Here is a 13,874-nt window from a genome sequence, read left to right as displayed (position 1 = left end):
ATGTGAAATGGTGCAGAAAAGAGTTATAAGAATGTTGCCAGGGTTGGAGGGTTTGAACTATAGGGAGTAGCTGAATAGGCTGGGGATAATTTTCCAGAGCTTCTGAGGCTGAGGGGTGACCATATAGAAGTTTATAACATCATGAGGGGCATGGACAGGGTAGATAGCCAAGGTCCTTTATCCCCAGGGTGGGGGAGTCCAAAACAAGAAGGCAAAGATTTAAGGTGAGAGGGGAAAGATTTAAAAGGGACAGAGGGTGGTGCTTGTACAGAATGAGATGCCAGAGGAAGTGGTGGAGGCTGGTACAATAACAACATTAAAAAGGCATCTGGGTGGGTACATGAATTGGAAGGGTTTAGAGGGAAATGGGCCAAATGCTGGCAAATGGGACCAGATTAATTTAGGATACATGGTTGGCATGGGTAGGTTAGACCAAAGGGTCTGTTTCCATGCTGTACACCTCTATGAATCTAAGCAGTGGGATAAAACTTGACAAAAGGATTTTAATGAAGGTGAACACAGGGTCATCCAATTTGGATTCAATTGTACAAATAAAACTAATGACAATTGGTATTTAAAAACACTTGATAGGTTCACATACTTCAATGATCAAAATATCATGAACAGATCTAGAAAATATTTAGAAAGACTAACAAAGGAATGTTGGCCTTATTTCTAGAGGACAAGAATACAAAGGGGTAGAAGTCATGTTTCAGCTATACAAAACCTTGGTTGGAGCCAGGAATTACAATCAGTTGAGGAACCACACCTTAATGACAATAGAGATAATGGGAACTGCAGATGCTGGAGAATCCCAAGATAATAAAATGTGAGGCTGGATGAATACAGCAGGCCAAGCAGCATCTCAGGAGCACAAAAGCTGACGTTTCGGGCCTAGACCCTTCATCAGAGAGGGGGATGGGGAGAGGGAACTGGAATAAATAGGGAGAGAGGGGGAGGCGGACCGAAGGTGGAGAGTAAAGAAGATAGGTGGAGAGAGTACAGGTGGGGAGGTAGGGAGGGGATAGGTCGGTCCAGGGAAGACGGACAGGTCAAGGAGGTGGGATGAGGTTAGTAGGTAGGAGATGGGGGTGCGGCTTGGGGTGGGAGGAAGGGATGGGTGAGAGGAAGAACAGGTTGGGGAGGCAGAGACAGGTTGGACTGGTTTTGGGATGCAGTGGGTGGAGGGGAAGAGCTGGGCTGGTTGTGTGGTGCAGTGGGGGGAGGGGACGAACTGGGCTGGTTTAGGGATGCGGTGGGGAAGGGGAGATTTTGAAGCTGGTGAAGTCCACATTGATACCATTAGGCAGCAGGGTTCCCAAGCGGAATATGAGTTGCTGTACCTGCAACCTTCGGGTGGCATCATTGTGGCATTGCAGGAGGCCCATGATGGACATGTCATCTAAAGAATGGGAGGGGGAGTGGAAATGGTTTGCGACTGGGAGGTGCAGTTGTTTGTTGCGAACCTAGCGGAGGTGTTCTGCAAAGCGGTCCCCAAGCCTCCGCCTGGTTTCCCCAATGTAGACGAAGCCACACCGGGTACAGTGGATACAGTATACCACATTGGCAGATGTGCAGGTGAACCTCTGCTTAATGTGGAATGTCATCTTGGGGCCTGGGATAGGGGTGAGGGAGGAGGTGTGGGGGCAAGTGTAGCATTTCCTGCGGTTGCAGGGGAAGGTGCCGGGTGTGGTGGGGTTGGAGGGCAGTGTGGAGTGAACAAGGGAGTCACGGAGAGAGTGGTCTCTCCGGAAAGCAGACAGGGGAGGGGATGGAAAAATGTCTTGGGTGGTGGGGTCGGATTGTAGATGGTGGAAGTGTCGGAGGATGATGCGTTGTATCCGGAGGTTGGTGGGGTGGTGTGTGAGAACGAGGGGGATCCTCTTTGGGCGCTTGTGGCGGGGGCAGGGTGTGAGGGATGTGTTGCAGGAAATGCGGGAGACGCGGTCAAGGGCGTTCTCGATCACTGTGGGGGGAAAGTTGCGGTCCTTGAAGAACTTGGACACCTGGGATGTGCGGGAGTGGAATGTCTTATTGTGGGAGCAGATGCGGCGGAGGCGGAGGAATTGGGAATAGGGGATGGAATTTTTGCAGGAGGGTGGGTGGGAGGAGGTGTATTCTAGGTAGCTGTGGGAGTCGGTGGGCTTGAAATGGACATCAGTTACAAGCTGGTTGCCTGAGATGGAGACTGAGAGATCCAGGAAGGTGAGGGATGTGCTGGAGATGGCCCAGGTGAACTGAAGGTTGGGGTGGAAGGTGTTGGTGAAGTGGATGAACTGTTCGAGCTCCTCTGGGGAGCAAGAGGCGGCGCCGATACAGTCATCAATGTAATGGAGGAAGAGGTGGGGTTTGGGGCCTGTGTAGGTGCAGAAGAGGGACTGTTCCACGTGACCATTTCCACTCCCCCTCCCATTCTTTAGATGACATGCCCATCATGGGCCTCCTGCAATGCCACAATGATGCCACCCGAAGGTTGCAGGAACAGCAACTCATATTCCGCTTGGGAACCCTGCTGCCTAATGGTATCAATGTGGACTTCACCAGCTTCAAAATCTCCCCTTCCCCCACCGCATCCCTATACCAGCCCAGTTCGTCCCCTCCCCCCACTGCACCACACAACCAGCCCAGCTCTTCCCCTCCACCCACTGCATCTCAAAACCAGTCCAACCTGTCTCTGCCTCCCCAACCTGTTCTTCCTCTCACCCATCCCTTCCTCCCACCCCAAGCCGCACCCCCATCTCCTACCTACTAACCTCATCCCACCTCCTTGACCTGTCCGTCTTCCCTGGACTGACCTATCCCCTCCCTACCTCCCCACCTATACTCTCCTCTCCACCTATCTTCTTTTCTCTCCATCTTCGGTCCGCCTCCCCCTCTCTCCCTATTTACTCCAGAACCCTCACCCCATCCCCCTTAATGACAATATATTATTCTTGCTGGAGGCGCTGTGTAACAAATGTTCAGAATTCAAGGGTTACATTCTAAGGAGAGACACCAAGGCAAAAAGATATAGTGAGTACACTGAGACTTTATTCATTGTTTGGAGAGCCTAGGAGAGGGAGCATAGTCTAAAATATTAGAGCCAGACCTTCTACACGCAGAGCATGGATGAAATGTAGAATTCTCTTTCACAAATGAAAGTGGATGTTGGATCAATAGTTATTTAAAAATCTGGCTTTGAAAGTGTTTTGTTAACCAAAGGTATTAGGGAACATGAGGCAAAGCAGGTCAGCGGAGGTGTCTATGAAGGACTCTCCTTCTCAATTTGTCCCCTTAGCCAAGCCATGGTGACCCACTGGTTAAACCATCACCAGAGGTGTCTCTCTCTGACAGCAAAACAGCCCTAGATTCATCTGGGACTATGACAACTTTAGCTTTGACTGAATGAAGGTTCTGGAATCTTTTGTAGGCGTGTGGAAAATAAAACATCAAAGCTGGTCCCACCTACAAATCCGATCATGATTTTCCTTCTGTTTTCTGCAGCTGTGAAATGTGAAAGATTTGGTGAGAATGACACTGTATAAGCAGGACTAAACAATCAGTGGAATTCGGGATACACAGGAGCTTTGGAGGACAGTTATCAGAATGGCAAGGAGTGCTTTAAAAATGCAAATCAATATATGATAAAAATTTTGGAGGCAGTGGGACTGAGACAAGGAATAGAATCTGAGCATGGCCAATGATCTTAGCACATATGTGGCTTTTGAAACTCTAACAGGACACAGAGGTAGTACCCAAAGTGGGAGGCAGTGAAGCGAGGCTAAAGTAAAGTTTCAGAGTAGCAATAAACATGGCAAACTTTGTGGTGTAGATATCGGGCTCATTCATGACTTGATGATGGATGGACTGCAGTGAAAGTGATGAAATTGGCAGGGGGTAGGGGTGGTTTGTGACAAGAGAGTTAGATTTAAGTGTTGCCGTTGTGTAGATGAAAGCTGACATTGTACTGAGAGGTGTGATGCTGTACGGGAAGGTCAAAATGAGGATAATAGATGGGACGTGGATTGAACGTTGGGGCATGAAAATATGGAAATAAGAAGACGATCACATCAGAGAGGAAGCTAGAGCAATGGGAGGACAGAATGGATGTGCCCTAGAGATGGTCACCTTGTAAAGATGCTGAGGAGTGTGGAGATATTGTGAAGAGATTGGGCGGATAAAGGGGGGAGAAGACTCTATCTTCATAATGATACACAATGTCTTTAGTGACTTTGAGCAAGGTAATTACACTTCTGAGAGAGGGTTGGAGGGCAAGCTAAAGCAGTATTGAATCGGGCTGATATTAGAGTTAATTGCTAATGACATATTCCAGAACATTGGACAAGAATTAAAAAGTAGTAGCGTTTTTGGGAACCTGTCTTTATTGTCGGATATTCTAATTCTAATTTTATTCTAATTCTTTATCAGTTCTGACCAAGGTTACGAATCAGAAATGTTTAACTCTGTTTTTTCCATCCATGATCAATGTTGTCTGACCTGGTGGCTTTCTCAGACAAAGCTTGTTTTTCTTTCAGGTTTTCAGATTCTGCAATATTTTACCTTTGCTCTACTGATAGAATGCCCAGCTGCTCTGTGAGCTTGGTTCCTGGGTAGTTGTTGTAGGAGAACTGATGACAGGTCACTAATGCATATTATTAATTTTGTTTCTTTCTCTACAGATAGCGTGATAAATATTTCCAGCATTTTAGGCTGTTGTGGAAGACTGGATCGCAATGGATTGCATTTTTGACTCGATGGGCTAAAGGGTCTTTTTCTGTGCTGTGGATTTCTATGGCTCTATGGATGGAGCATTCTGCTTTGGTTGATACAATCAATGACCCCCTTGAACTTAAAAAGAATTCATTGATGGTGACACTTTTGCCTGTGCTGACCTGCCTGCCTGGAAATGACTGCACTCTCCCATCCTCCAAAATCGGGCACCCATGATCAGCCAAATGGCCGGTGAGCTGCCAACTACGCAATGTCAACCAGGCCCAACAGCTGATCCCTGGAATGATCAGGAAGCACATGTGTTCAGGGTGACCAGGACATTGACAACTGCCATGGACACTGTGAGACATTTAGCTCGTGGGTGGAGCAGTGGACAGATATTCCGTCTGAATAGGTGTATTTCCCACTGGCACCGGTACTCCATCATCTTCTGGCAATACATCCAATATTTTGGGAAGTACCTTCTTCCCCTTGCAGCCCCTCGCTCTGGCCTCTATTATATCATTAGATATAGGTGCTGAAATAGGCCATACGGCCCACTGTGTCTGCTCCATCATTCAATGAGATCATGGGTGATCTGGCAATCCTCAAATCCACTTTCCTCCTTCAACCCCATGACCCTTGGTTTCCCTTACTCTTTAAACATCTGTCTCTCTCAGCCTTTAATATACTTAATAATCATTCTCAACACCCCTCTGTGGTAAAGAATTCCATAGCTTCATTACCCTGTGGGAGAAGAAATTCCTCCTCATCTGTGTTTTAAATGGGCTTTTTGCTGACATAATGCCCTCTGGTCCTCGACTCTCCCACAAGGAGAAACAACCTCTCTGCACCTGCCCAATCAAATCCACTAAGAATCTTACATATTTCAATAAAGTCGCCTCTCATTCTTTTAAACTCCATTGAAACTGGGCCCAAGCTACTCATCTCTCTGCATGAGACAGTCCCTCCACACTTCCTCTGGGCTCCCTCTATCACCCAAATGATGCCAACAGCCTTGTGTCCCTCTCAGAGGGTCCTAACACTCAGTGTTCATAAATACAAGTCTCTCAGCATCCATATGTTGGGCAGCTGAGCATAGCTCTCCATTCCATGAAGATGTGATCAATGCCTCCATGACCCCTCATGGCTCCCCATTGTACTCTGATACCGCCCAGATCCCCATGTCAGTGGTTTAAGAATTTCAGGCTGTGTTGTTTGGAACCTGTTAGCGAGCACCGACGCCTGGGAGTCACTGGCCCAAGACCATCCAAAGTGGAGGAGGAGCATCTGGAAAAGCGTCAAGCACCTCAGGACTTATCGCAGGGAGAGAGCCGAACCCCGGTGAAAACAGTGTACAGAGCACATTGCCGTACCAATGCCCCACCCACCACTTTCCATGACCACCATTTGCCCCAAGTGTAACAGAGCCTGCGGTAGCACCATTGACTTGTACAGTCACCTACAGCCTCACTCTCGTAGTGAAAGGGAGCCATCCTCGTCTGTGAGGAACCGCCAATGATGATGAATGATTGAGCACACCAATCACTTAGCTGGAGGTGTGCCGTATCTGGCCACTGCGTGCCTCCCCCACCACAATCTCCCCTCTTCCCCTGCTCCGTCTTTGACCATCCCATTGTATTCCAAAGGCATTGGGATTCAATGATGCCGTCCAGGAACTCAATTTTCAATGTGCGCCCTCTGTCATACTTTTATACAAGGAAATTGCAAGTCAGCAGGGCATAGTAGATCCAGGCAATAGCTCTGCCTGGAAAAAATATTTTTAAATCCAGCTAATACCACAATTTTAAAAATGAAGATAATGCTTCATTGTAGCTTTTTGGCTCGAAACTCGACCCGTCACTTAGCAGTTTTTTTCAAAAAAGAAACAAAGAGTTGTGGTTGCTGGAAATCAGAAACAAAGTCAGAATTTGCTGGAAAAATGCAGCAGGTCAGGCAGCATCAGTGGAGAGAAGGTAGAGTTAATGTTTCGGGTCCAGTGACACTCCTTCAGAACAGCGCCGATCCAAAATGTTAATTCTGCTTTGTCTCTGCAGATGCTGTCAGACCTGCTGACTTTCTTCAGCAGTTTCTGTTTTTACTTAGCAGTTTTTGCTGAGTTACAGACTGAATGATAAACTGTAAAGTGTGCTATTCTCATTGTCTAGAATTTACTGTCAAACAAGAATGTATTTTGGATACAGTATTTATAGACAACTAGTCCAGGAATAATTATTGTTCAGGAAGCACTTTCAAATGATCTAGGATATGGCTGCTTGATCTGGAATTTAAGGATCTGCACTAATACATTTTCCTAATTTTCTGTTCCAATTTTAGAAAATGTGTATTTGAATAGAAACATCGGGGTATGATTGACAGCAGTAGGGTAGATTTTAGCTGGAAACTTTTACCTTTCTAGAACAGAGGGTGGAGTTGTATTGAGACCTGAATGACCAGGCTATGGTGGGGAACGTAGTAAAAGAGTGCAAGAATTCTGGCAGGATTTAATTTGCATTGGGAGCAATTCGCTAGTTATAACTAGGTTCTGGGCATCCAGGGGAGATTCTCACCAGAGTCCAGCGAGTTATATGTTAAGCGGGAACTGTTATTTGTTAGTAACCTTATTATTAATTGTATGCAGTTTTCTATCCCAGAGTCCTCTGTGAACAAACTAGATTGCTGAGAATTCTTGACATTGATGTCAGAGAGGGTGACAGTGTTATGTTTCAAGTCCAATACAACTCTATACTTCTGAAGAAGAATCATATCAGACTTAAAGCATTAACTCCATTTCTCCCTCAAGAGATGCTGTGAGACCTGCTGAGTTTCTCCAGCGTTCTCTATGTTTTTGTTTCAAGTTACCCGCACCCGCACTGGTTTGCTTTTATCTAAGACAGAGAGGGTACCTGGTGACTTCAGCTTATCACTTGGTCGAAAGAGTCTCCTTGTTGGACTCTAGCTGCTAACATGTCAGGACAGGGCCCACGGTCACCAGTTGCATACATCTGACATCCATCAGTATTGACATTCGAAATGTGCCAGCCTCCAAGAGCTCTCACGGCACATCACCAATTCATTTACAATTTTCTCCTGCACTTTAATGCTGGCAACTAACCATATAACACTGCTGCACTGTGCACTCAGAGAGACATACCCAGCTCACAAGTGTACCAGGCTGTATCTCCACATTAAAATCTGAAAGGACTGTGGACGCTGTAAATAAAGAACAAAGACAGAGTTGCTGAAAAAGCTCAACAGATCTGGCAGCGTCTGTGAAGAAAAAAATCAAAGTTAACATTTTGGGTCCGGTGCCCCTTCCTCAGAATTGAGGAACCCTTCCAATCTGAGGAAGGGTCATCAGACCCGAAACATTAACTCTGGTTTTTTTTTCTTCCCAGAAGCTGCCAGACCTGCTGAGCTTTTTCAGTGACCCCTTTGTGACTCTAGCTTATTTGCTTGCTTTCATTGTGCCCTCTCACTTGGAGCCTAACTAAATGCTCATAGCATCCCTGCTTGCTTTCCCCTTTGCCCCTCAGCCAGAGACAGCAGGCTCACAGTATTGGTGCAGTGTTTAGTGCCGATACAAAACAGGAAACTTGGCATGTTTGCCTGCAGATCTGAGCCGTTGAAGTGGGAGAGCCTTTGCTCAGGAACTCCTGGCACAGTAAGTAAAGAGCAGCCTCTGGATACCAGTCCAGAAGCTTGGGATTGGTCAAACAGCTGCTTAGGGAATTTATGGTCAGGATGTTCTCCACGCACAGGGGTGAAGAGCTGAATGCCGGGCAGCCCACCAGCCACCTTGACTCTTTCTGCCCTATTATGGGCTATCTTCCTCCTGGATTGAATGTGACGTGGGTACTAAAAGAGATGAAAATGGGTGACACAGCTGTTGGTGCTCATGTAAGAGGGGAAGTGTGAGTGTGTCCAGTGTGAGCGACTAGGAGACTCAGAGGGTATGCAGGGTCAGTGCTGTCAGGGGGTCGGTGATGTTGGTGGCAGAGAGTGAGGGAAGATGTTGACGGCAATAGTGAGGGTGACAGAGCCTGAGCCTTGGTGGTAACTGGGTACAGGAGCAGAGACAGACTGTTAGGGAACAGAGCCAGCATGGTGGCAATTACATTGACAGAATGGAGACAGTTATTGACCTTCACTCTAACCCTAACCTTCCTCCAAATAGTCTATATGAGCCAGGGACAGGATCCAATTCTGCTTTGTCATTTACCCGGATCATCGCTGACCTTCTACCTCAATGTACTGGCCCTACTTCCCTTAACGCCTTTAACATTTAGAAATCTCTTTACTGTCTTGAACATATTCATTGAGTGAGTTTCCTCAGGCCAGTGTGATGGAGAATTCCAAAGACTCATGACTCACTTAGAGAGCACGGTGGCTCAGTGGTTAGCATTGCTGCCTTGCAGTACTAGGGACTTGGGCTCAATCCCACCCTCAGGTGACTGTCTGCATAGGTTTGCTCTTGTTTCCTCCAACAGTCCAAAAATGTGCAGGCTTGGTGGATTGCCCTTAATATCCAGGGAAGTGTAGGTTATACAGATTGAGTATAGAAAATGTAGGGTAATAGAGATGGGCAGGATGCTTTTCAGGGGGTCATTGTGCACTCAATGGGCTGAAAGACCTATTTCCACACTGTAGGAATTCTATGATGAAAACAATTGTTTTTATCTCTGTTATAAATGGCCTATCCTTTTTGTAAGGGTGTAACTCCTGGTTCTAGATCTTCCAGCTTGGGGAAATATTCTTGCTGCATCTACCTTGTCAAGCAAGAATTTTGCAAAGTCTATTGAAATTACCTCTCATTCCTCTAAACTCTAGAGAATATAGACCCAGTTTCCTCAATCTCTCCTCACAGGATCCATCTCATTAACCCAGGAATCAATCTAGTAAACTTTCTCAGTGGCAAGTATCCATCTTAGTAAGTACTGAGACTAAAACTATGCAATTTGTACTATAGCTGGCTGGAAGTGCGAAATGAACAGAGTGTTGCATGGTACCTGAGACCCTAATAAATACATTAATAAATACAATAAATAAATAAAAGCTCTCTGATGAAGGGTCTAGGCCCGAAATATCAGCTTTTGTGCTCCTGAGATGCTCCTGAGCCTGCTGTGTTCATCCAGCCTCACACTTTGTTATCTTGGATTCTCCAGCATCTGCAGTTCCCATTATCACAAATACAGGACCCAACAGCTTATTTCCTTCATCAATTAAGTTTGAGAGTTAAGGAAGAAATGGAAAGGGCTTCTTCTGGTGCAGTGGTCATGTCCTTGCCCCCAGACTAGGAAGGCCTGGGTTCAATCCCGCCATATCCAGAGTTATATAATAACAAACTGAACCAGTCGAGTAGGGGAAAAGAGATGGAGGAAATTGGATGAGTTGGAGTTCAATCAGTTGCAAAAAGATAAAGGAAAAAGAGAGAGAAAGTGTTTTTAAAATCATTTTTAAAAAAATCCCCATCAGTAATTCATAATTTATAGCAATGAGATCTCAATTGTTTACATAGTTCACTTTCTGCACCACAGATCAAGAACAGGGTGCTATTTCTACAGTGGAGAAACATAAATTGTTCGAGAGATTCACAGCTCATGATTGTACCTTTGTTTAAACAAAAAAAAACTTATCAGAGATGTTATGACACAACTCAGAAGCAGGTGGGTCTTGAACCCAGAGCTCAGAGGTGTTGGCACTACCACTATACTACAAGAGCCCCAGTTGTATCTCTGAAGCCCCTGAATTTGCCATTTGGTTGGTGCACTCACACTGTTATATTTACATATTGTTGTTCTTCTAGCAAGATTCGGCCTAAAAGCCTGTCAGTTGCAGTCACTGAACAACACTTCATACTGAGGTGAGGTGGAATTTTTTTCTCAGAGGGTAGTGCATCCGTGGAACTTTTTACTGCAGAAGCCTTTGGAGGTTGCATTCTTAAGTATATTCAAGGATGAGACAGACAGGTTTGTTTTTAATCAGTAAGGGAATCAAAGGTTGTGGGCAGAAGGCAGGGAAGTGGATTTGAGGATTATCAGACCAGCCATGATCTCATTGAATAGCAGAGAAATCTCAATGGGCTGAATAGCCAACATTTGAACCTACGTCTAAGGCCCTGCTACTCGGGTTTAAGTTCCCATATTCTTGTGGCTCCTCCTAAGTGGCACTGTGGGACAATAGACCCCACCGGTAACTGGAGAGTTATAAAATGGTTACTTCAGTGAAGGAGACCATTCACCCCAAGCTCTCTGCCTTGGCTCTCTAGGAAGGAACCTCATTGATACTCAGACCTCCGTCATGTAGTTTTTTTCACCTTAACTAATTATCCTGTTAGCTTTTAAAAGCCACAATAGTGTCTGCTTTTACCACACAGGCCTGTGTGTTCTGAGTCCCAATCACTTGCTGCTTGAAAATACCATTGCTTCTTTTGACAATCACCTTTAATTGCTGTCCTCTGGTTCTTGTTTCTCCTGCAAATGGGAACAGTTGCTCCCCATTGACTCTGTCTGGACCTTTCACTAATTTGTAGACTTCTGTCAAGGAGAGGTGATGGTCTAGTGGTATTATCACTTGGCTGTTAATCCAGAGACCCAGATAACATTCTGGGGATCTGGGTTTGCATCCCACAACAACATATGGTGGAATTTGAATTCAATAAATGGAATTAAGAATGCAATGTTAACTGTGAATTGATTGTTGTGGGAAAAGCCCATTTTGTTCACCAATGTCCTTTAGGGAAGGAAACTGCCATTCTGCCTGGTCTGGCTGACATGTGACTCCAGGCCCACAGCAATGTGGTTGACTCTTAACTGCCCTCTCGGCAATAAATGCCATTTAGCCAGTGACGTGAATGAACAAAGGAGATCAAACCTTGTCTCAATCCCAGTTTCTCCACTCAATCCATTTAACTCTCCTGTAGTGACTGTAATGAGGTCAGCCTCATAGAATACGTCATAGAATATGAGTTCCCAGATTGGGGCTGTTGCTCTGCTCCAATAATGGAGCCCTGGCTCACCTATAAAAAGCGGGGAGAGACAGCGGTGCTGACACAGTGGTACCTGACTCTAAATGAGGCAGGGCTAACGTCAAGGACTGCTCGTGTGTAAATAAAGAGTGACGGGATACTGGCCACTGTGGGGTTATTTCAAACTCACCTCTGGAATCAGTCATGCAAATCTTTTCTGCAACCTCTCCAACACTTTTGCATCCTTTCCAAAGTGTGGTTTCTAGAATCAGAGACAAGTTTCCAGTTGACATCAAGCCAATGTGTTATAAGACTTCACCATGAGATTCTTACCCCTTGTGCTCCAGGTCTCTATGTATGAAGTCCGGGATCCAGTATGATTGACTAATTATTTTCTCAATCTGTGCTGACAAGGTTGAATGATTTATATGCACATATACACCAAGGGTCTGCCTCAGTGCTCCATTCCTCTGTTTAGAATTATACCCTTTATTTCCTATGGCTTCTCATTGTTCTTCATTCCAAAATGTTACCAGTCAAACTTCTCTGCTTAAAGTTTTATCTGCACCCCCCACCGCCTCTCGCCCATCTGTCTATATTCTATTGTCCCAAACTTTTTAGCATTTGCAATATTTCCAAATTTTGTGCCAACTGCATATTTTGAAGTTGTGCCCTTGTTGTGGACCAGACCAAATCCCCTCAAAATATTCAGAAGATAGTTTAGATCCTAAGTTTTTCTTATTTTAGAGATAAATGTAAGGTGTTGCATTCCAGGTGCAATTTGATTGGTCAAACTACTGGATTTAAAGCAAGACACGCTTTATTTATATCACAGAATCCCCTACAGTATGGAAACAGACCCTTCAGCCCAAAAAGCCCACACCAACACTAGAGCATCTCACCCAGACCCACCACAAATATCCATCCCTGGGCACTGTGGGACAATTTCCCCTGGCCAATCCACCTAACCTGCACATCTTTGGACAATGAGAGGAAACCAGAGCATCCGGAGGAAACCCACGCAGACACGGGGAGAATGTGCAAACTCCATGCAGACAGTCGCCCGAGGGTAGAATCAAACCTGGCTCCTTGGCACTGTGAGGCAGCGGTGCTAACCATTCAACCACTGTGCCATCCAAAATTTATGCACTATCATTAAAATTCGACAACAAAATGAAGGAACTGGAACAACTTAACTCTATTTAAAAACTTAACAGATTAATAGGCACAGTGCCAATTACTAACTGTTTCAATATAGTAAATTCCCATAACCACATACTTGGTAAAAGGCAAATTCAGTCTCAGATTGTCCCGTGGCAGGAAGAGAACCCTCAGCTTTTGGATCTGACTGACAGAGGGACAAAATAGCTTTCACTTCTTTAAAACCCCAATAGCAACTGCTGAAACCTAAAAAACTAGAGAGCTTGACCACACCCATTCAGGCTGCTGCTATTATTCCAACTTTAGGAAAAAACCCAAAGGCCTCACAAGCTGTTTACTGTAGTATCTCTGGTGGACTGCTCATTACCTCTGCATTAAAACCTCTCTTCAAAAAGACCAGGGCATAAATAGTCTCTTAATGTCATAGAATCTTCATACTTTACATGCTCAAAGGATCATAGGATCCACACAGTGTGGAAAGTGGCCATGCGGTTCATTGAGTCTGCACTAGACCTCTGAAGAGCATGCCTAGGTCACTAATGTATACCCAGATAAGCGGTGATAATGGTATCTACTTCCTGATGTCCACATGCTTGCAAGCTGAGAAGCAACCATTTGTTAGTACTCTGTTTCCTGTCATTCAATCAACATCACAGTCCATTTAGCATAATCCCTTTAATTCCAAGGGGTTTCAAATTTACTGGTTATCATGTGGCACTTGTGTCCAATGCATTTTGGAAATCCATGTACACCATCTAAGCCAGATATCCATTCAGGCTTGTTAAAAATGGCCTGTTTTTAACAAGCCTGCATTGGCTTTTCCTAGTTAATTGCCACTTCTCCTAGTTTCAGGTTAACAAACATTAATTACACTATGGCAAACTGAATTTGGGATTCAAATTCCAATTGACTTGATTTCTGCACACTAATGATTCGAGCACTACATTAGGCATTTAGGCTAGAAAACCTGCATTTACATAGCACCTTCCTCAGTCCCAAAACTCCTTACTGCTAATGGAATACATTTTGGAGAGTTGTTGCCATAATAATGTAAAAA

The sequence above is a fragment of the Stegostoma tigrinum genome, chromosome 36 (genome assembly GCF_030684315.1).
Source record: "Stegostoma tigrinum isolate sSteTig4 chromosome 36, sSteTig4.hap1, whole genome shotgun sequence".
Classification (NCBI taxonomy): Eukaryota; Metazoa; Chordata; class Chondrichthyes; order Orectolobiformes; family Stegostomatidae; genus Stegostoma; species Stegostoma tigrinum.
This window is presented reverse-complemented; position numbering follows the sequence as displayed.